At 38.3% G+C, this 20344-nt stretch overlaps 1 long non-coding RNA gene across 1 annotated transcript; it reads left to right on the top strand.

Annotated features, from left to right (window-relative positions):
* The first annotated feature begins 7512 nt into the window (after window positions 1–7512).
* Window positions 7513–14425, top strand: LOC123819454. The gene is made up of 3 exons (XR_006785812.1): window positions 7513–7657; window positions 9106–9160; window positions 14045–14425. It is a non-coding gene; the product is annotated as an uncharacterized LOC123819454 (long non-coding RNA).
* The last annotated feature ends 5919 nt before the right edge of the window (window positions 14426–20344 follow it).

Here is a 20344-nt window from a genome sequence, read left to right on the forward strand (position 1 = left end):
TAAAATTGTGTTTTGGCCCTTTCTGAACTTTTCTCAGCCATGCCAAGACATGCTGGATCTGAGGGTCCTTTCCTACTGAGAACATCTGTGCAGAGAGATCAGAAATTTGTGCAATGAGGAGTTTTATGGGCCCTGCCCAGCTCAGCTTGAAGGCAAATTAGGGGCTATGTGGAACAGAGAGTTCTGGTCTGTGTTGCTTGCAAAGGTTGTAGGCTGGCAGCTAGGCAAGTGAGAGTTGAGCAGCAGGGGAACTTTGCAGAGAGGCAAACCCCTCACAGTCAACAAATCCCTGGGAAGGAAATGGAGTGACCACCCGATTCCTGCAGGGTAACAGGCACCACTTCTAATGGAAAACAGCAGAATAGTCCTGCCAGGCCCAAGATTTCCATTCTGGGTACATTTCTGCAGGAGGATGAAAGAAAAACTCCAAATAAAGACTTTCAAAGTGTGAGAAATTTGGAGGATAGAGCCAGGGTGTAGGACAGAGAACTTAGCCTCCTACTGAGGCCCGGGAAAGAGAAAGAGAGAAAGAGAAAGAGAGACCCCCACTTGCAGTCTGAACTTGCTCCAACATCAGTGGGAGGCTCCCTTGATCTATTCCCCTGAAGTCCAGAGCTGCTGAGCTCATTCCTGCAAATGAGTAAGTTGAATATATGCATTCTGAACCAGTAGTGAGTCCCCCTGAGGAAGAAAGTGCCCAAATCTCTGGCAAAGACTGAAGGGGTTGGCTCCAAGTAGGGGCTACTGTCTTGTCACTGAGTGCAGTACAGACTGTAGAACCGACAAAGAGGAAACCTGCTAGCATTATCTCAACAGACCTGGTCTCAACTTATAGACCCTCATTTAAAAGCTCTAGAGGGAAACAAGGCAGCCTCAGGAAAGGACAGAGAGGCTGAAAGGGGTAGGCTAACCCCAGAAGCCTTAGCTCTTATACAGAGCTGTCATCAGCTCCATGCAGGAAAGAGCTGACCATTTTATACAGATTGGCCTCTCACATGAAGTGGACAGCTAACTCTTTAGAAAATATTCACTATTGGAAATTGGTGTCAGACCAAGACATATGGCACAGGGACAGGGGAACACACACACTATCTTCCCTGAAGTCTGAACAGCTCCTCTCAAGGAGATCCAGGGATCCCATCCTCCCAAGTGTACAAGAAGCCCTCTCAGAAACAGATGGGTCAGCAGCTAGGCTAAAACTAATGGCAGGATCACAGACAGGCAGGTGGAGGTGGTACCTCTGGTAGTTTGATCATTGATTGATCCAACACTGGGTCTTGGGCTGATAAAAAGCCAGCCATGCAGAACAATGAGGACCATCCTAGATGCAGCCAAGCCTGAAGGACATAGCCACAGACTGAGATCATTTGTAACTTCAAACAGGCTGCCTAGAACTAGAAGGGGGTAGCATCTGACCTTGGCTTACACCAGTTTAAGACAACACCAACACCATACCTGGGAGGAGAACCCAGGAGGCAAACACTAAACTCTGCTGAGACAAATTTCACTTTGTTCTTTTGCATTATTTGCATTGTTTTTTCTTTTGCATACCTTTTAAACATTTTTTTCTTTTTCTTCGATTTTATTTTGCCTTCTTCCTTCCTTGTCTTATTTTCATTTTAAATTTTATTTTTCTGCCCTGGCTGGTGTGGCTAGGATTGAGGGCTGGCCTATAAACCAAAGGGTTGCTGGTTCGATTCCCATTCAGGGCACATGCCTGGGTTGGGGGCCAGGTCAGGCCCCCAACCCAGGGGGCATGTGAGAGGCAATCACACATTGATGTTTCTCTTCCTCTCTTTCTCCTTTTCTTCCCCTCTCTGTAAAAATTAAAAAAAAATATTTTTAAAATTTTATTTTTCCCTTTCTTTGACCTTTTGTGGTGATTCCTTGTTCCTTGTCCTTACTCTTATTTTTCCTCCCTCAATCCTCTCAAAATCATCTTTCTTTCCTTTAGTCATCTCATATTCTTTTTCCTTATAATATTTTTGTTTTATTTCCACCCTTAATAATATATGTTCACTTGTCATTGATATTGCTGTTGTTGTTGGGGGTAGTTTTGCTGTGTGGGTTTTGTTTTCTATGTTGTTTTGTTTTGTCAGCACCTGTACCTGACAGCATACAAGATGTGGAGAGAGTTGAGACTTTCGGTCAGCCGAACACATGAACAAATAGGCCAATAACAATCAAAACCCAAATAGATCAGGAGAGCCCACATAAGCTGCATAAAGGTCATTCCTCAAGCATCCAGCCCAGGACATCAAGGGGAGTGCATCACTGAATCCCTCAGGACTCCTACCGCAGAAGATCACCCCATGAAGACAGGGAGACAAAGCAGATCAGTCTAATGCATAGAAACAAACAAAAAGAATCACCTAAAATGAGGAGACAAAGAAACAATCTCTGATAAAAGAAAAAGGAGGAATCACCAGAAAAAGAGCTAAATGAAATTGAGGCAAGCAATTTGTCAGACATAGAGTTCAAATTAATAGTTATAGGATGATCAAAGAACTTAGTGAGAACTATAAGGAACTTAGTGGGAAATGCAAAGAATTTAGTGGGAAGTATGTCAGCATGAAAAAGGACATAGAAACCTTGAATAAGAACCAGGTAGTAATGAAGAATACAGTATCTGAAATGAAGAACACACCAGAAGGAATTAAAAACAGAACAGATAAAGCAGAAGATCAAATCAGTGAGTTGGAAGACAAAGAGAAAAAAACACCCATTCAGAGCAACAAAATGAAAAAAGAATGAGGATAGTTTAAGGGAGCTTTGGGAAAACATGAAATGCAACAATATTCACATCACAGGGATACCAGAAGGAGAAGAAAGGGAGCAAGATATAGAAAACCTGCTTGAAAAAATTACAGAAAACTTTCCTAACTTGGTGAAGGAAAAAGTCATGCAAGTTCAGGGATCACAGAGGGTACCAATGAAGATGAACCAAAGAAGCACACTCCAAGACACATCACAATTAAAATGGCGAAATTTGAAATAAAGAGAGAATCTTAAAGGCAGCAGGGAGAAACAATAACATACAAAGAAGTTCTGACAAGGCTATCAGCTCATTTCTCAACAGAAACCCTACAAGCCAGAAGGGACAAGCATGAAATATTCCAAGTAATGAAAAGCAATGACCTAGAACCAAGACTACTCTGTCCAGCAAGGCTCTCAATTAAAATGGATGGCAAAATAGAACTTCCCAGATAAAAGAAAAGGTTAAAGGAGTACATTTGCACCAACTAGCATTTCAAGAGATACTAAAGGGACTGTTTAAGAAGAAGAAATATATAGAGAGAAACAGGTACAAAGGGAGAAACAGCAATGAATAAGTACCTATCAATAATAACTTAAATATTAGTGGATTAAATGCTCTATTCAAAAGACATAGGGTAACTGAATGGCTAAGAAAATATGGCCCATATATATACTGTCTACAAGAGACTCACTTCAGAACAAAAGATTTACACAGGCTGAAAGTGAAGGGATGGAAAAAATATTCTGTGCAAATGAACATAAAAAAAACCCTGGGAACTGGGGTACCAATACTTATATCAGACTAAATAGACTTCAAAAAAAAAAAAAGAGACCATAACAGGGCCAAAGATGGTCACTACATAATACTTAATGGAGTAGTCCAATCAGAGGATATAACCCTTTGTGTTTACATATGCAACTAATATAGGAACACCTAAATATATAAAGAATATCTTGGAAAACTTTAAGAAAGAGATCAACAGGAATACATCCATTGTAGGGGATTTTTAACACCCCCACCATCAGCAGTGGACAGATCTTCCAGACAAAGAATCAATAAGGTTATAGAGGTACTAAATGACATTCTCAATCAAATAGACTTAATTGATATTTACAGAACATTTTACCCCAAAGGTGCAAATATACATTCTTCTGGAATGTACAGGGATCATTTTTAAAGATAGACTATATGGTAAGGACACAAATACACCTTAACACATTTAAGAAAATTGAAATTACATCCAGCAGCTTCTTGGATCACAATGGCTTGAAACTAGAAACGAACCTCAAGGGAAAACTAAAAAAAATATTCAAATATGTGAAGGCTGAACAACATGTTATTAAATAATGAATGGGTTGACAATGAGATCAAAGAAGAAATAAAAAAGTATCTGGTAACAAATGAAAATGAATACACAACAACCCCAAACTTATGGGACACAGCAAAAACAGTTCCAAGAGAGAATTTCATAGCATTACAGGTCAACCTAAAGAAGATAGAAAAAGATCTCAAATAAACAGTCTAATCTGATATATAAAAGAACTACAGAAACAACAACAAACAAAGCCCAGAGTGAGTAAAAGGAGGGAAAGAATCAAGATCAGAGAAGCATTAAATGAAATAGAGACTAAAAAGCAATGAAAAGGATCAATGAATCCAAGAGCCAATTCTTTGAAAAGATAAACAAAATCAACAAACCTTTAACCAGGCTCATCAAGAAAAACAGAGATGCCCCAAATCAATAAAATCAGAAATTAAAAAAAAGTAACAACTGATACCACAGAAAAACAAAGCATTGTAAGAAATTACTACAAACAAGTACATGCCAAGAAATTTGACAATCTGGGTAAAATGGATAAATTTATAAAAGTGTACAATTTCCCAAAAGAATCAAGAAGTAGAACACCTGAACAGACTAATAACAACTAGTGAAACTGAAGTGGTAATCAAAAAACTACTGGCCCACAAAAGCCCTGAAACAGATAGCTTCACAGGAGAATTGTACCAAACACTCAAAGAAAAACTGACACCTATCCTCAAACTATTCTAAATAATTCAGGAGGAGGGAAGACTCCCAAACTCTTTTTACAAGGGCAGTATTATCCTAATCCCAAACCAGGTAAAGACACAACCAAGAAAGAACACTATAGGCTAATATCTCTGATGAACATAGATCATAATATCCCCAACAAAATTTTAGCAAACCCGATCCAGCAATACATTAAAAAGTTGATCAAGTTGGATTTATTCCAGGAGTGCAAGGATGGTACAATATTTGCAAATCAATAAATGTGATACATCACATAAATAAAATGAAAGCCAAAAATCAAATGATTATATCAATAGATGAAGAAAAAGCATTTGATAAACTCCCATACCCATTTGTGAGAAAACGCTCAGTAAAGTGGGAACAGAGGGATTATACCCCAATATAATAAAGTCTATATATGAAAAACCTACTGCCAACATCATACTTGATGGGCAAAAACTAAAAGCATTTACCTTAAGATCAGGAATAAGACAAGAGTATCTGCTTTCACCACTCTTATTCAACATAGTACTGGAAGTCCTAGCCACAAGGATCAGACAAGAAGAAGAAATAAAAGGCATCCAAATTAAAAAGGAGGAATTAAAAGTGTTATTATCCACAGATGACTTAATAGTGTACACAGAAAACCTTTAGTGTAGGAGACCGTTCTGTGTGGTGTGGGCCCAGCTCCCACTCGGAGATGCACAGGACCCACGCCCACAGATAGGTTCTCCCCTGGGGAATCAGGACTGCAATGTGCCTAGGCCACTTTGAGTCTCGCTTTTGCTAAAAAAACTCCCTCACCCTGATTTGTAACATTTACTGCAACGTAACTTCCTAAAATCCATGCTAAACCTTCCAAGGATGACTGTAATGGGTTCAACTACTTTTCCCTTTTCATTTGCAAATATCTTTCTTCTGCGATGTGATTAGCAGCATCAGCTCTTTTGTTTTCTGTAAAAGGTAACCACCTAAAGCCAACCTGTGCATAGTAAATGAGGTCCATCATGTAATGTGCCCCCAAAAAGAAATTAATGCCTATCATGGCAGAGGCCACAGCTTTTGACTCCTATTGAGAGTGAAGCCGTCCACCCTTTTCCTCCCAGGGCTTGTAGTCCGTGTGAATGTCTTTACCCCATCCACAATGTCACAGACCCCACAAGCTGGGGTCCACATCACTGTAGGTTCCACCAAAAACTATTTGACCTAATAAGTGAGTTTGGCAAAATAGCAAAATACAAACACAATATTTAGAAATTGATGACATTTTTGTACAAGAACAATAAACTATCAGAAAAAGAAACTAAAAAAAATCCTATTTGCTATAGCAATAAAAAGTACCCAGGAATATATTAACTGAAGGAGGTAAAAGACTAGTACTCAGAAGACTATAGAACCCTGAAGAAAGAAATTAAGGAAGATACAACTAAATGGAATACAACTACATGCTCATGGATTGGAAGAATTAACATCATTAATATGTCCATTCTACCCAAAGCAATCTATGGTTTCAACACAATTCCTATTAAAATACCAGTGGCATATTTCACTGATCTAGAACAAATACTCCAAAAAAATATGGAACAGACTCCAAATAGCCTCAGCAATCTTGATAAAGAAGAACGAAGCTGGAGGAATCATAATACTGATATCAAAATATACTAAAAGGACACTGTAATCAAAATAGTCTGGTACAGGCATAAAAACAGACATATAGATCAACAGAACACAATAAAAGGCCCAGAAATAAACCCATGTCTTCATGGTCAATTAATATTTGAAAAAGGGGGCAATAGCATGGAATGGAGTAAAGATAGTCTAATAAATGGTATTGGGACAACTCAACTGGTACATGGGAAAACAAATGAAAGTATACCACTAACTTCCACCATATACCAAAATAAACTGAAAATGGATAAAAGACTTAAGTATGTCATGACACCATAAAAATCCTATAGGAAAAAATAGGCAATAAAATTTCAGCTATGTCACATAGAAATATTTTCCCTGGTATATCTCCTAAGGCAAGGGAAATAAAAGAAAAAAAAATAAACAAATTGGACTACATGAAACTAAAAAGCTTCTGCATGGCTAAAGAAACCATTATCAAAATGAAAAGGGAACTAACTATCGGAGAACATATTTTCATATTTTGCTAACAATAAATTGGACAAGGACTTAATCCAAAATATACAAAGAACTCATTTGACTCAACACGTGGAAGACAGACAATCCAATTAAAAAATGGGCAAAGGACCTGAATAGACACTTCTCCAAGGAGGACACACAGATGGCCCAAAGACGTGAAAAATTGCTCAACATCACTAGCCATTAGAGAGACGCAAATTAATATTCTTTGAAGAACATTCAATGGTTTTCTTCTTGAAGAAATAGAAATCATGATAGTTTTTTAAAGACCTCACTTAAAAAAAAGAGACAAGAGAAAAGTACGAACTTAATATAGGTGCATTAAGTGTTGTTTGTTTACTGGCCCAACAAATACAAACACCAAGGTCATTCCTCCAAGGCAGAGGTCTCCAGTGAGGGACAGGAATTACACAAGAAAGTCAATTTGGGGGTGAGAAGAAAGTATCGGAAACTACCTCTCTGTACACTTTTCTTTAAATAAAAAAGAATGACTGTTTTCTTATCTTTAATTGCAGAACAGCAGTGTTACCCTCCAAAGGTTCCTGTCAGATGGTCCCTATCACATGGGGTTCATGAGTCCTCCAAAGGGAAGAGGACATTGGAAAAGCTCATCTGCCATGAGTCCTGAGCATGCCTGCCCATTCTGGCTGGATGTGACAAGAATACAGGGCCTAGATTGTACATTACATAGGCATTTCTCAGGGTTGTATGTGCAGCAACAGGTAGGTCATACGTGTCTCTCAGCTGAATGATAAATTGATCCTAGAGCCCATGTAGAACAGTGTGGCCAGAAATAGAGCCACGTCTGTGGGCATGTCCTTAGGTCCAAACTGCCCTCCCCAACAAGGGATAAAGCTGTGCTGAGACCCCAGGTGTCCGATGTCTAGTTCCAAGATTCAGGCTGGAGCAGGTCCAGGGGCCTGCAGGGGAAAGCCCAGTCCAGGCTAGTTCCCAGCATGGTCCTGCCTAGATGTGCAGGGCCCAGCCTGAGGGCCACCAAGACCTTGTGCTTTTTCATTGTGTAATCACTACCACAATCAATATATAAAAGATTTCTATAACTCAGAAAGCTGCCTCAGGCCCATTTGTGATCAAATCCCCACCTCACTACAAAAGCAAACCAATGATTTTCTCTGAGTGACTATAATTTTCCTCTTCTCAAATTTTATGTAAATAGAATCTTACAGTGTATACTCAGTGCCTATTTTTCTCTTATTCACCATGTTTTGAGATTCAACTATGTTGTTGTGTTTATTAACATTCCATTCCCTTTTATGTAATAAGGATATACTAAAATGTATTTATTCATTTACCTGTTGATGAACATTTGAGTTGTTTCCAGTTTGGGACAATTATGAATAAAGTCATTGCCATGAACATTCATATACAAATTTGGTATAAACATAGGTCTTTATTACTGTTATATAACTTCCTAGGAGTGAGATTTTTGGGTTGTATGATAAATCACTGCCAAAATATTTTCCAAAGTAGTACATCATTTTACATTTTCATCAGCAGTTGATGAAAGTTCTAGTTGTTTCACATCCTTAACATTTGGTGCAATCAGTTTTTTAGATTTTAGTAATTCTAGTGGCTGTGATGTTATTTTCATTGTTTTAATTTTTCTTTTTTGACCAATGATGCTGAACTGTTTTTCAAGTGCTTATTGATAATTCATATATCTTCTTTGGTGAAGTATCTTACTAAATTTTTTGCCCAATATAATTGAATTGTTTGTCTATTAAATTATAAGAGTTCTTTATGTACCTGTAATGTTTGAGTAAAAGCTAAGAGGAAAAGCAAATTTGGCTGTGTTACCCTAGACAGAAAGCCCTGGAGAGTCTCTCCCATTGGCCAAGATAGAGCAGGGGGATGTATTTAACACTGAGCTTACCAAAAGCTAGAAAGAGGAATGGACAGGGCCCCAGTGCACCAAAAGCTAGTAAGATAATTTGGTCAAAAAAGGCCTCCCCATCTACACCTACAGGAACCAGGGCTTGAGCAGGAAGGAGGTGGTTGGTCTTTGAAATGGGAGTCCACCATTCTCCCAGGTTGCAGGACCTGAGTAAAAATCTCTTTCCTTTTGTATTAGCACCTGTATCAAAAGTTTGGCTTTTGTTAGGGCAGGCAGTTGAACCTGTGTTTTCATTTACATCTGAATTGCATCAAGGGGGAAGAACGGTGAGGCAAGAGAGACATGGAGAAGGGAGGACTTTGAGGCACAGGTAAGACTATGGATTTATTATACTTAAGTGGAATGCTAATATATGATTTTGAGTAGGGAGTTTTAAATCAGGCTTGCATTTAAGGGATCATTTTGGCAGCTCTGTGAATGAGCCAGGGGAACTGGAATGACCCTGGATTGACTGGATTGACTAGGAGGTTTAGTTGGGGGGAAGAGAGAGAGAGAGAGAGAGAGAGAGAGAGAGAGAGAGAGAGAGAGGGAGGGAGGGAGGGAGGGAGGGAGGGAGGGAGAGAGAGAGAGAGAGAGAGAGGGAGAGAGGGAGAGAGAGGAGGGAGGGGGAGAGAGAGGAGGGAGGGGGAGAGAGAGAGAGGAGTGTGGTAGGGAGGGGGGAGAGACAGTCACACAGGGGGAGAGGGACAAGTGCATATTGCAAGGAAACTCGACGATGTTTTCTGTGAGCAGAACACCAAGAGATGTGTACTATGTTCTTTTCTTTCTCAAGTTAGATTTATCACTTCATAAATTTTGCTTACCTTATCCAAAATGAACTAGTGTTTTTTCTTATTTTCTTATAGTCAGAAAGAGCAAGAATTATTTCTTGAAAATTTAAATGTCTCACAACCATTCAAGTACTATATTTAGTACATGTTTCTTTTCTATTATTTGTATATCTTGAAAACGTACCAATATTACTATCTTACACAAGGAGGCACCAAATAAAAATGTATTCTTTGAAGCACTGGACTATAAGTTATAAGGGACAAAGGCCACATTTTCAAAGTTCTGTTTCTCCAGCACCCAGCTGAATGGTGGTGTGATAATGGGATGACAGTGACAATGTGGACAGCTTCAGTGGTGATGAGATGACTGCTGACATGCACTGAGTTTTTCTCTAAGCCATTTGATTTAATCCCCAGAATGTGAAAATTTCTCTAAAGAGGTTTATGTGTTTTTTACATTAAAATGTAATCTTAAGAAGATACCAAATTATATTAAATTAAAAATACTTACAACTTTTTAAAAGGTTTCCATGAATAAATATAACATGCATCTTGTTACTGAGGAGAAAAGGCATCATTTTATGCCACCAAAAGTTGATGGATCTCTTTTAATAATGTTGACTAAAAAGTGTATTTATTTAGTATTCATTGTATATATACTTACTGTGCATATTTTTAGCATTTGCCATCTTGCTTAATAAACCTCTGGTTTCTCTTAAAAAGTGTTTCCCAAAGTTTTTTGGATTTCTCCACAAAGCAAAACAAAACAAAGTATTGGAACTCAAATAGGTTTAGGAAATAGAAGGTGGGGTAAAAGTAGGTTTACAGTTGTGAGTATGTGAAACACAGAGTATATTCTTGTATTATCATTTATTAATTATTGTATTATTTTCCATATGAACAATTCTAAACCTACTTTGCCCCATCCTATTTTATAACACATATGTCCATCTTACATAGCATAAAGCCTCCCACAATTTCTAGTCTAAAAAAATAAATAAAACATTAACTTATTGCATTGCTTAACCCAAAGTTTTCCATAGAATCTTTTGACAAAACAATATTTTTATCACCTACTTTGATACTGCTCTATAAGATCATAGCACAGCATCATCAGATTACTGTGACCTATTAATTGGAAGAAGGTCATAGAATAGAAAATTTATAGCAGGGTAAGGAAAATCAATGAAAATATAAGAATGTTTACTTTTTGGATTGTAGACAGTTTTCAGATTATGTTTTTTATATTAAAAAATTATTTGTTGGTTTATTTATTTATTTATTTATTTATTTATTTACTTTTAGAGAGGGGAAGGGAAAGAAGAGAAAGGGAGGGAGAGAAACACTGTGTGGTTGCCTCTTCTGTGCCCCATACTGGGGATCTGACCTGAAACCCAGGCATGAACCTTGACTGGGTATTGGACCAGTGACCCTTTGGTTCACAGGTCAGCATTCAATCTACTGAGCCACACCAGCCAGGGCACAGATTATGGTAGTTTCAAATAAGCAAGTCTACACTCATTTCATATAAAAATTGTACTTTTAAGCCATTTCTAAGACAATTATTATCATGAGATCAGTGCAATGAATGTGTGTTACACTGGGGATTAAGACATTAGGATTTTAAGGCTCCCTCAGATTGGAGGATTGATTGGAAATTCCTTATGTCTTTGAGATGAATTGAATCTGTGCCCTACCAAGCCTCAGGGGCTTTGCTTCTCAGTGTGATGTAGAGTTACCAGCTGCCATTGCTTAGTTCTTAGGTCATTGTGACCTCTAGTCAAGTCTCTCCAACAGCTTCAGTTCACTATAAAACTAAGCTGGACTGCTACTATGGCTGCATTGTGTTCCTTTCCAGATTCCATATGTTGGAAGTCCTAAATTCCAGGACCTCAGAATGTGACTGTATTTAGAAACAGAGCCTTAAAAGAGGTACTTAAGGTAAAATGAGGTCATGTAGGTAGGCTCTAGTCCAATATGACTGGTGTTCTTATAAGAGGAGGAGATTAAGACACAGACACACACAGACTGAAGGCCAACCATGTGAGGACATAAAAGGTGGCCATCTGCAAGCAAAGGACAGAGAATTCAAAGAAACTAAACCTGCAGGCATCTTCATCTTGATCTAGCCTCTAAAACTGCGGGAAAATATATTTCAATTGTTTAAGCCACTCAGTCTGTGGTATTTTGTTATGGCAGCCCTAGCAAACCAATATGACCACTCTTGGGTGGAAGATCGCATGCTTTGTTATTCAAGAAGGATGATTTTAACACTTGTTACTTCTACCTTGAAATTATAAAAGGCAGTGATAGGCATTACTGTAGAGTGTGTGAATTGTGTTTTGTGTAACAAAGGTTAGTTAATAAACACCACTCAGCTATATATGACAGTGTGTGAACATCTGGACAGCAAGGGGGCAGGAGTGGAAGGAAGGATTTGCCTTTAGCCAAACAGTTTACTGGGTTGCCCTGAGCCTGACAGTGAGGGCCACAGCTTGGGGACTGGGATGGTAACAGCCATACAAAACCTGGGGAGACCTGAACAAAGTCGTGAAAGGATAATTTTACCAGCCAGGCACAGATGCATCATTTCCTCCCATCACTGCTGTTTTGTGAAAAATTCTTCCACATACATGTTTTTGTCCCAAAATACACTGTTGGATATTTTCTACTAGGAAGTTTGTAGGAAATATATTTTTCTAGCATCTTGACTGGATACACTTTCATGGTTGCAAAGTCACTCAGAAAATTCATTCTTCTCATACCTCTCCTCCACCAATGTCCCTTAAAATGTTGTCTGGCCCACAAATATCAAGGAATTCACCACCCAGGTAAACAAGTGCTTGAATGTGATTTAATACTCTGCATCTTCTCCCTGGTGCCCCAGTGAAATGTGGTCACCTCTCAGGGTAAAAGCATCTCTGTGAGGGCCCTTGTAAGGTATTAGCTATTCTAAATTCTGGGGACATTCTGACATGCTGGTTTCTCTGAAGTACCTAGTAGTCATCACCTATACACAGAAATTGTTCTGACAAACTTCATCTTAATGATTTGGCTTTTAATTCTAATTTGTTTCTGTTCCTAAGCTTATACGGCTTTTTAACCAATATATGAAAAATAGCTTCAAAAAAATAAGGTGACCCTCAGCTATAACAATTTTTAATCTAATAAGTCCTTAAGACTGATGTTTTCTAAGGAAAAAGCTCTCTTCTTTGCTGTGAAATAATAGAGGTTTGATATAAAAATAAGTATAAAAGTGAAAAACATAACAAAAATATTGGTATCTTCGCAGCTGAATTCTTTCTTAGAGATTTTATTTATTTATTTTTAGAAATAGGGTAAGGGAAGGAGAAAGAAAGGGAAAAAAATCTATGTGTGAGAGAAATATCACTTGGTTGCCTCTTGCACACATACTGCAATTAGGGGCCTAGTCTGAAACCCAGGCATGTCCTGACTGGGAATCGAATGGACTACCTTTTGCTTTTGCTTTGTGGGATGACACTCAACAAAGTGAGGCACAGCAGTCAGGGCCACACCTGAATTCTTAACACATTTTCTGATTATAAATATATATATATATACACACACACAAATTTGAGATAAGTTCCAATATTTAAAAAATAACAGCAACTTCATAAAATGAGAAAATAACATTTTATACAATGAACATTTATAAAATATACTTTCATAAAATTTGTGAATTCAGCCCTGGCTGGGTAGACCAGTTGATTGGAGTGTTGTCTGATATACCAAAAGGCTGTGGGTTTGATTCCTGGTCAGGGCACATGTCTAGGTTGTGGTTCAGCCCCCAATTAGGGTGCATACAGGAGGCAATGGATGGATGTTTCTCTCTTGCATCTCCATGTTTCTCTCTCCCTCTCTCTTTCTTTTCCTTTCTCTCTCTCTCCTTCTCTCTCTTCCCCTCTCTCTAAATCAATAAACATATCCTTGGGTGAAGATTTAATTTTTTTTTTTTATAAATCTAGGCAACAAATGACTTGCTCAAATAACAGAACTAGTAGGTGGCATCCAGGGGCTACATTCTACAAAATAAATTTATTGACACTGTCAGTAGGTATATAAAGTTGAGGTAGAAATAAAAAAGGGCAGTGATCTTCCCCCTGAAGTTTAAGAGTGATATCTGAACTAGGGATTGTTGAGTTGAGGTGAAGACAAATGGTAGAGATTGTGAGATCACAGGGAGTACATGGAGTCAATTCCAGCTTTTGGACCAAGAGAAGGAAGGAAGAGCTGCAGCTATCATTACTACAGTGAACGAGGATGAGAAATTCTAAAATTTGCTGAATTTCCCCAGATCCAGGGAGCCAGCTAACAGACAAAAATACTTAGAACCAGAGCATTGTGTTACCAATATTTTCTATAAAAGATGTTAACATGTCCTAAAACCTCATCTTATTTTACAGCTTTATGGAAGTTCCATCAGTACCACTTGCATGTTTGTGGGATGACTTGGCTGTGGAAGGTATGGAGTATGTATCCCTGGGGAAGTGGCTCTTGTGGTCACTGGAACTGTGGACATCAGCTGGGTGAAGACTGGGGGGTTGCTGGCAGACCTGAGCAAGGAGGACAGTTTTGCTCATTTGGGAAATGCAATAATTCAAGTGTTCAAGGGCACAATCATATAGACTGATCCTGTTCCAGGAATGGCCATGAATCTGCCTGACCTTAAAGATGTGGCCACAGCTATGAAACCCCTGTGTCATTTGAAATCTGAGCCTTCCCTACTGGGGTCATGATGTGAGCACTACGGAGAGTGTAGCTATATGTATCTGGGAAACGGGAAATTTTTTTGTTGGATTTTGTTATAAGTGTATGAAACTGAAGATAATATTGTAACCTATCAAGGGGAGTCACTCTTAGGATTAATAGTGTAGACAGTGACTTTGGAAATGATCTCTACCCCTTGGAGTATTAAGAAATCATCACATAATTGCCTCCCCCCACACTGTGTTCTACAGTACCCATTTTATTGAAATCAATGTGAAATTTGTTTTAAATAAAATTTTATTTTCAATAAAAATTTGTAATATATCCCTAATCATGTAGAGATTCTTTTGTCCATAGATTAAAAGTTTTTAGCAAATGTTTTGATATAAATTAAAAAATACATAAAGCATATTTGTTTGCATTTTCTCTAATTTTTGATACCTACTTTTGTTCATATATAAATGGTAAAAATTGTACAGTTTGCACTAGGTACATCTTATTAAAAATAAAATTAAAATGAACATAAAGCCTGGAAATATTAATATCTTTTAAATAGATTGACTCTTCTTGTTTTCTTTCCTTTTTTAAAAAATTTAATTTTTTTCATTACTATTTATCCCTCCTATAACCTCTTCCACCTCCACCCACCTCAATCACTACACTGCTGTCCATGTCCATGGATCCACCTTTTTTTCTTATTCATGGGAAAATGTGCAAGTTTATTCCATGAAAATTAGATGTACAAATTATCTGAGGCAATGTATGATAGGTAAATGTGCAGTGATTGATGGGAATGTTATTATAAAGCACATTGTTCATTAAAACTTTGCACAGCTTATCAAACTATGAAGTGCTATAGAACAACACATTCAACATGTTGTAGTAATAACTACTTATTATGGGCATTTTCCATGTTTTCAGACTTTCTGGCCACCCTGAGCCCCCTTTAATTCAAAAGACTAAAGAATAATCACTTATTTTAACCCCATCAACTTGAAAAAGATATTTTCCTCTATGATCTTCTCCCTACTTGATCCTACTTTGTTCTGATTAATAAACTCAACCAGCATATGTTACACTATAAAAAAGATTTGATGGAATAGTAGATGATATCCATGACCATATTCTATTGCTTTATGATTCAATGACATAAAGAGTAGAATAATTGATAGCTATACTTTTGCTAATTATGGAAACAGGAAAAATGATCTTTCTGTTAAAATAAATAGGCCAAAGAACCCTGGTGTCAGCCCTGCTCCTCTTAGAGAAAGAAGTATGATGCTGTCATCCCTGTGGAGAAGCTGGGAGACTTAACTAGTGATACACGACAACTGTCATTAAAAGAGACTTCACCAAGGCAAGGCCAACAGGTCTTATCTGATGTAGTTTTACTGACATGAACCCTTTGGAAAGTGCTGATATATAATATGTGAGGCTTTTTATTATTTATTATTATTATACAAAATTTGATGAAATGTGTACTTCCTTCAATTCAGATGTTAAAATAGCCCTTCCTTAGTAATTTCATTAGGCTATAAGTATCTCAAGCATGGACTAAGTGATATGTTTTGTAATACTTCAAAATTATTTTAAGCATGTGTCCTTTTTAGCTCTGTAATTAATATAAAATGGATCCTGATTGTCTTAGAAAATGTGTATTTCATAGAATTATTTAAAAATGAAACCTTAATAGCCCATTCTTTTAAGTATGTTAGCTAAATTTTAGGACTGTATCATATTCCAGAATATATGCAATAGTATTATCTCAGCACATTACTACATTTTAAGGAATAAAAATATTAAGAAGTATAATTTTGGCATATGACATAATAAGAATATTGCCATAAATTTGACTTATTTGTGAAAAATTCTCACAATTGCTAGCATGTCAAATAATAAAAGAAACACCACACATCTGATACAAGCTGTTAAGTGCAAAATACTGTGTTAGTAACTTAGCTCTCTGGAAGGCAAATGTTAAGTCCAGATGCCTCTTCCCTAGTTTATTTTATTCCTAGAGTCCATTTATTGCATGTTGTTATTATGTTCCAAAGTAAACAAGCCATATTAAGTCCAGGTCTTGTCTCCAAAGAAATAAAAAATGACAGTGATAGCATTTGGCTGGACAATAACTAAAACTGGACAAAGATCTTCTTTCTTACTGGAGACTGACAGTGTTTTAGTTGTGTTTAAAATTTGTGATTCTCAAGCTAATAAAAACCTATGGAACAATTAATTTAAAAACCTATGGAACACATGGGATTGTCATTTTTTGTTCAGAGGCAATGATACTACAAAAGAACAAAAAGTCTCAAGCATTTCTTCCAGCAGACAACCCCACTTAGTGTAATACTGACAATGTTCATCTCAAGGACCTCAAAGGGGCACAGCCAATACTTCTTTTTGCTGCCAGTTTGCTAAAGTGGTTTCATATTCACTAGGAAGAACTTGTCAATGGGTGATGCTCAGGATCCTGAAGAATGGATGTGAGGTTTCTGTGCCAAGACTCTGGCATATTTGTGTAAGATCTGTGTGAAGTCTGTGGGGCAGTAAGAAGTATCTCTATGATGTCTCTGTGAGGCCACATGCGGTCCCTGTGTATTGTCTCTGGGTGAGGTCTGTGTTAGAGGTATGTTTGGGAAGTCTCTGAAATTGGTGTGATGGTCTTAGTATGAGGTCTCTAGAGGCCTCTGTGGAAAGTATCTGTGAGAGATGTCTGCTGGGAGGTGTCTGTGTGAGATCTCTGTTGCCTCGGTTGGGAGTGTCTCTGTGGAGAGTGTCTCTGTGATGTCTCTGCTTCCATGTGAGAGGTCTTTGTTGGAAAGTGTGAAGTATCTTTATGTTGGAAGATGTCTCTGTGTGTCATCTCTGTGGGAGAGGTTTCTGTGGAGAGGTCTCTCTGTGAGGCCTTTGTGTGATTGTCTGTTGGGAGGTGTTTCTGTGTGAGAGGTCCTTGTGTGGGTCTCTCCATTGGCCTTCCTGCACCTTATAGAAGACTGAGAGCAGCATCACATGGGCAAAGGGACTTGCTCCTTTCTGTTTTTTTGTTTTGTCAGTGTCCTAGTCAGTCTGTGGCACTTCTGAAAGGAGCATGCGATCTATGTCCAGCTTTCCCTACTCCTAGAACTCAGCTCTTTGTGTTTCTGAGAGCACCCAGCAGCAGCCAGGCTCAAGGTCCCTGCTCTGTGACACCCTCTTCTGAGCTCCTGGGGGCCCAGGGCATTCCCTGCCCTGAGTCCCACCCTTCCCATAGGTCCTGGCTGAGCTGTCACTGCTGCACTCACCCTCAGAGTCACTCTAGAGAAATTGCTCCTGTCTCCCTGATTCCTGTGTTTGGTGGGGCAGGGGGTGGGGAGGAGCAAGCTGCACGAGGAGCAACATACAAAGGGACTACTCCTGGACTGCACCTTCACTGTGGGCGGTTCATTTCTACCTTCCTGAGTGACAAGTCCTGTCTGATGCCCTCTTCTACCTGGCTCTGGATTAAGTAAGACTGGAGCCAGTTAAGACTTACAATGTGGTAGCTGGCTAGTCTCTCAGCATTTTATGTCTCCATATCTCCCATGGAGCAGTCCTTTTTTAAAAAATATATTTTATTGATTATGCTATTACAGTTGTCCCATTTCCCCCCTTCACTTCCCTCCACCCTTCACATTCTCTCCCACCCACATTCCCTTTAGTTCATGTCCATGTGTCATACTTATAACTTCTATAGCTTCTGCATTTCTCATACTATTCTTGCCCCCCCTGTCTATTTTCTACCTATCATTTATGCTACTTATTCTCTGTACCTTTTCTCCCTTTCTCCTTCTCCCACTCCCCTGTTGCTAACCCTTCATGTGATCTCCATTTCTGTGTTTCTGTTCCTGTTCTAGTTGTTTGCTTAGTTTGTTTTTGGTTTTGTTTTAGGTGTGGTTGTTAATTATTGTGAGTTTGCTGTCATTTTACTGTACATGTTTTTTATCTTCTTTTTCCTAGATAAGTCCCTTTAACATTTCATATAATAAGGGCTTGGTGATGATGAACTCCTTTAACTTGACCTTATCTGAGAAGCACTTTATCTGCCCTTCCATTCTAAATGAAAACTTTTCTGGATAGAGAAATCTTGGATGTAGGTCTTTGTCTTTCATGACTTGGAATTCTTCTTTCCAGCCCCTTCTTGCCTGCAAGATCTCTTTTGAGAAATCATCTGATGGGAACTCCTTTGTAGGTTACTGTCTCCTTGTCTCTTGCTGCTTCTAGGATTCTCTCCTTCATTTTAACCTTGGGTAATGTAATGATGATGTACCTTGGTGTGTTTCTCCTTGGGTCCAACTTCCTTGGGACTCTCTGGGCTTCCTGAACTTCCTGGAAGTCTATTTCCTTTGCCAGATTGGGGAAATTTTCCGTCAGTATTTGTTCAAATAAGTTTTCAATTTCTTACTGCTGTTCTTCTCCTTCTGGTACCCCTATAATTCAGATATTGGAACATTTCAGGTTGTCCCAGAGGTTCCTCAGCCTCTCTTCATTTTTTTAGATTCTTGTTTCTTCGTTCTGTTCCAGTTGGATGTTTATTTCTTCCTTTTGTTCCAAATTGTTGATTTGAGTCCTGGTTTCCTCCCTGTCACTGTTGGTTCCCTGAATATTTTGCTTTATTTCATTTTGGGTATCTTTCATTTGTTCTTTCATTTTTCAACCAAGCTCAATCAGTTCTGTGAGCATTTTGACTACCAGGGCTTTAAACTCTCCATCACATAGGTTGGTTATCTCCTCATCACCTTATTCTCTTTCTAGAGTTTTGCTTCGTTCTTTTATTTGGGCCATATTTCTTTGTCTTGGTGCAGCTGATAAGTTGTAAGGGAGGTATTCATCAGGGGAAGGCAACCCTCCTTGGTGCACTGTGGCACTGCCTGTGGGGGAGGGGCCAGAGACGGAACAATGCAGCTCACCTGCTTGTCTCTAGCCCACTTTCCAATGAACTCTCATATGAGATGGATTTCCTCCCACCACAGCAACAGCCACTATAGTCCACAGCCAGCTCTGAGTCTCAGTTTCCTCTTCAGTCAGCCATGCCCTCACAATCCTCCACCTCACTGGGGGTTCTCTCAGCCAGCCCTGCCCACATGGTCTGCCACCTTGCTGGGGGTTTTCTCCGTACACCTATCTTACCATTCTGGTTGTTCTGTTTGATTTTTTCTTTAATTCCTTGGTTGTTGGAGTTCCATGTAGTTTGATTTTCTGGTGCTTTTGGTTGTCTATTGATTTTAGATTGGTTGCTATCCTCCTTTTGGTTGTGTGAGGAAGCAAAGGGTTTCTGCTTATGCCCCCATCTTGGCTGAAACTGCTCTATTTTTTCTTTTGTTTCCCTTGCCTGAGGAGCTAAAGCAGAAAAAATATTGTTAAGCGAAGTGTCTGATATTTTCCTGACTATGTTTTCTTCTAGGATTTTATGGTTTCAAGTTTTACTTCTAAGTCTTTAATCCATTTTGCATCTTGTATGTGGTGTAAAAAGGTAAACCAGTTTCATTGTTTTTGCACATTTGTCTGATTTTCCTAATACTATATTGAACAGACTGTCTTCATCCCATTGTATTTTCTTGCCTCCCTTGTCATATATTAATTTACCACATACATGAGACTTTATTTCTGCATCCTTTATTCTGTTCAGTTGACCTATGTGTCTGTTTTTATGCCAGTTTCACACTGCTTTGATTATTCTCATCTGGTAGTATAGTTTTTAAAAAACTTTTTAAATTTTATATTTTTATTACAGTTTACAGTGAACAATTTTGGTATTAGTACAGCACAGAAGATTGATATTTATATAGGTTACAAAGTGTTTCCTCTGATAATCTGGTGCCCACCTGGAACTATATGTAGCTCTTTCAGTATTGTTAACTATATTCCCTATGCTTTATCTTACAACCCAATGCTTTTTTTTGTAATTACCAATTAGTACTTCTTAATCCATCAACTTTTTTTATCCCATCTCCCAGCATTCTCCACCTTACTATTTT

The sequence above is a fragment of the Phyllostomus hastatus genome, unplaced genomic scaffold (assembly GCF_019186645.2).
Source record: "Phyllostomus hastatus isolate PE091 unplaced genomic scaffold, TTU_PhHast_1.1 phas_contig_312, whole genome shotgun sequence".
Taxonomy (NCBI): Eukaryota; Metazoa; Chordata; class Mammalia; order Chiroptera; family Phyllostomidae; genus Phyllostomus; species Phyllostomus hastatus.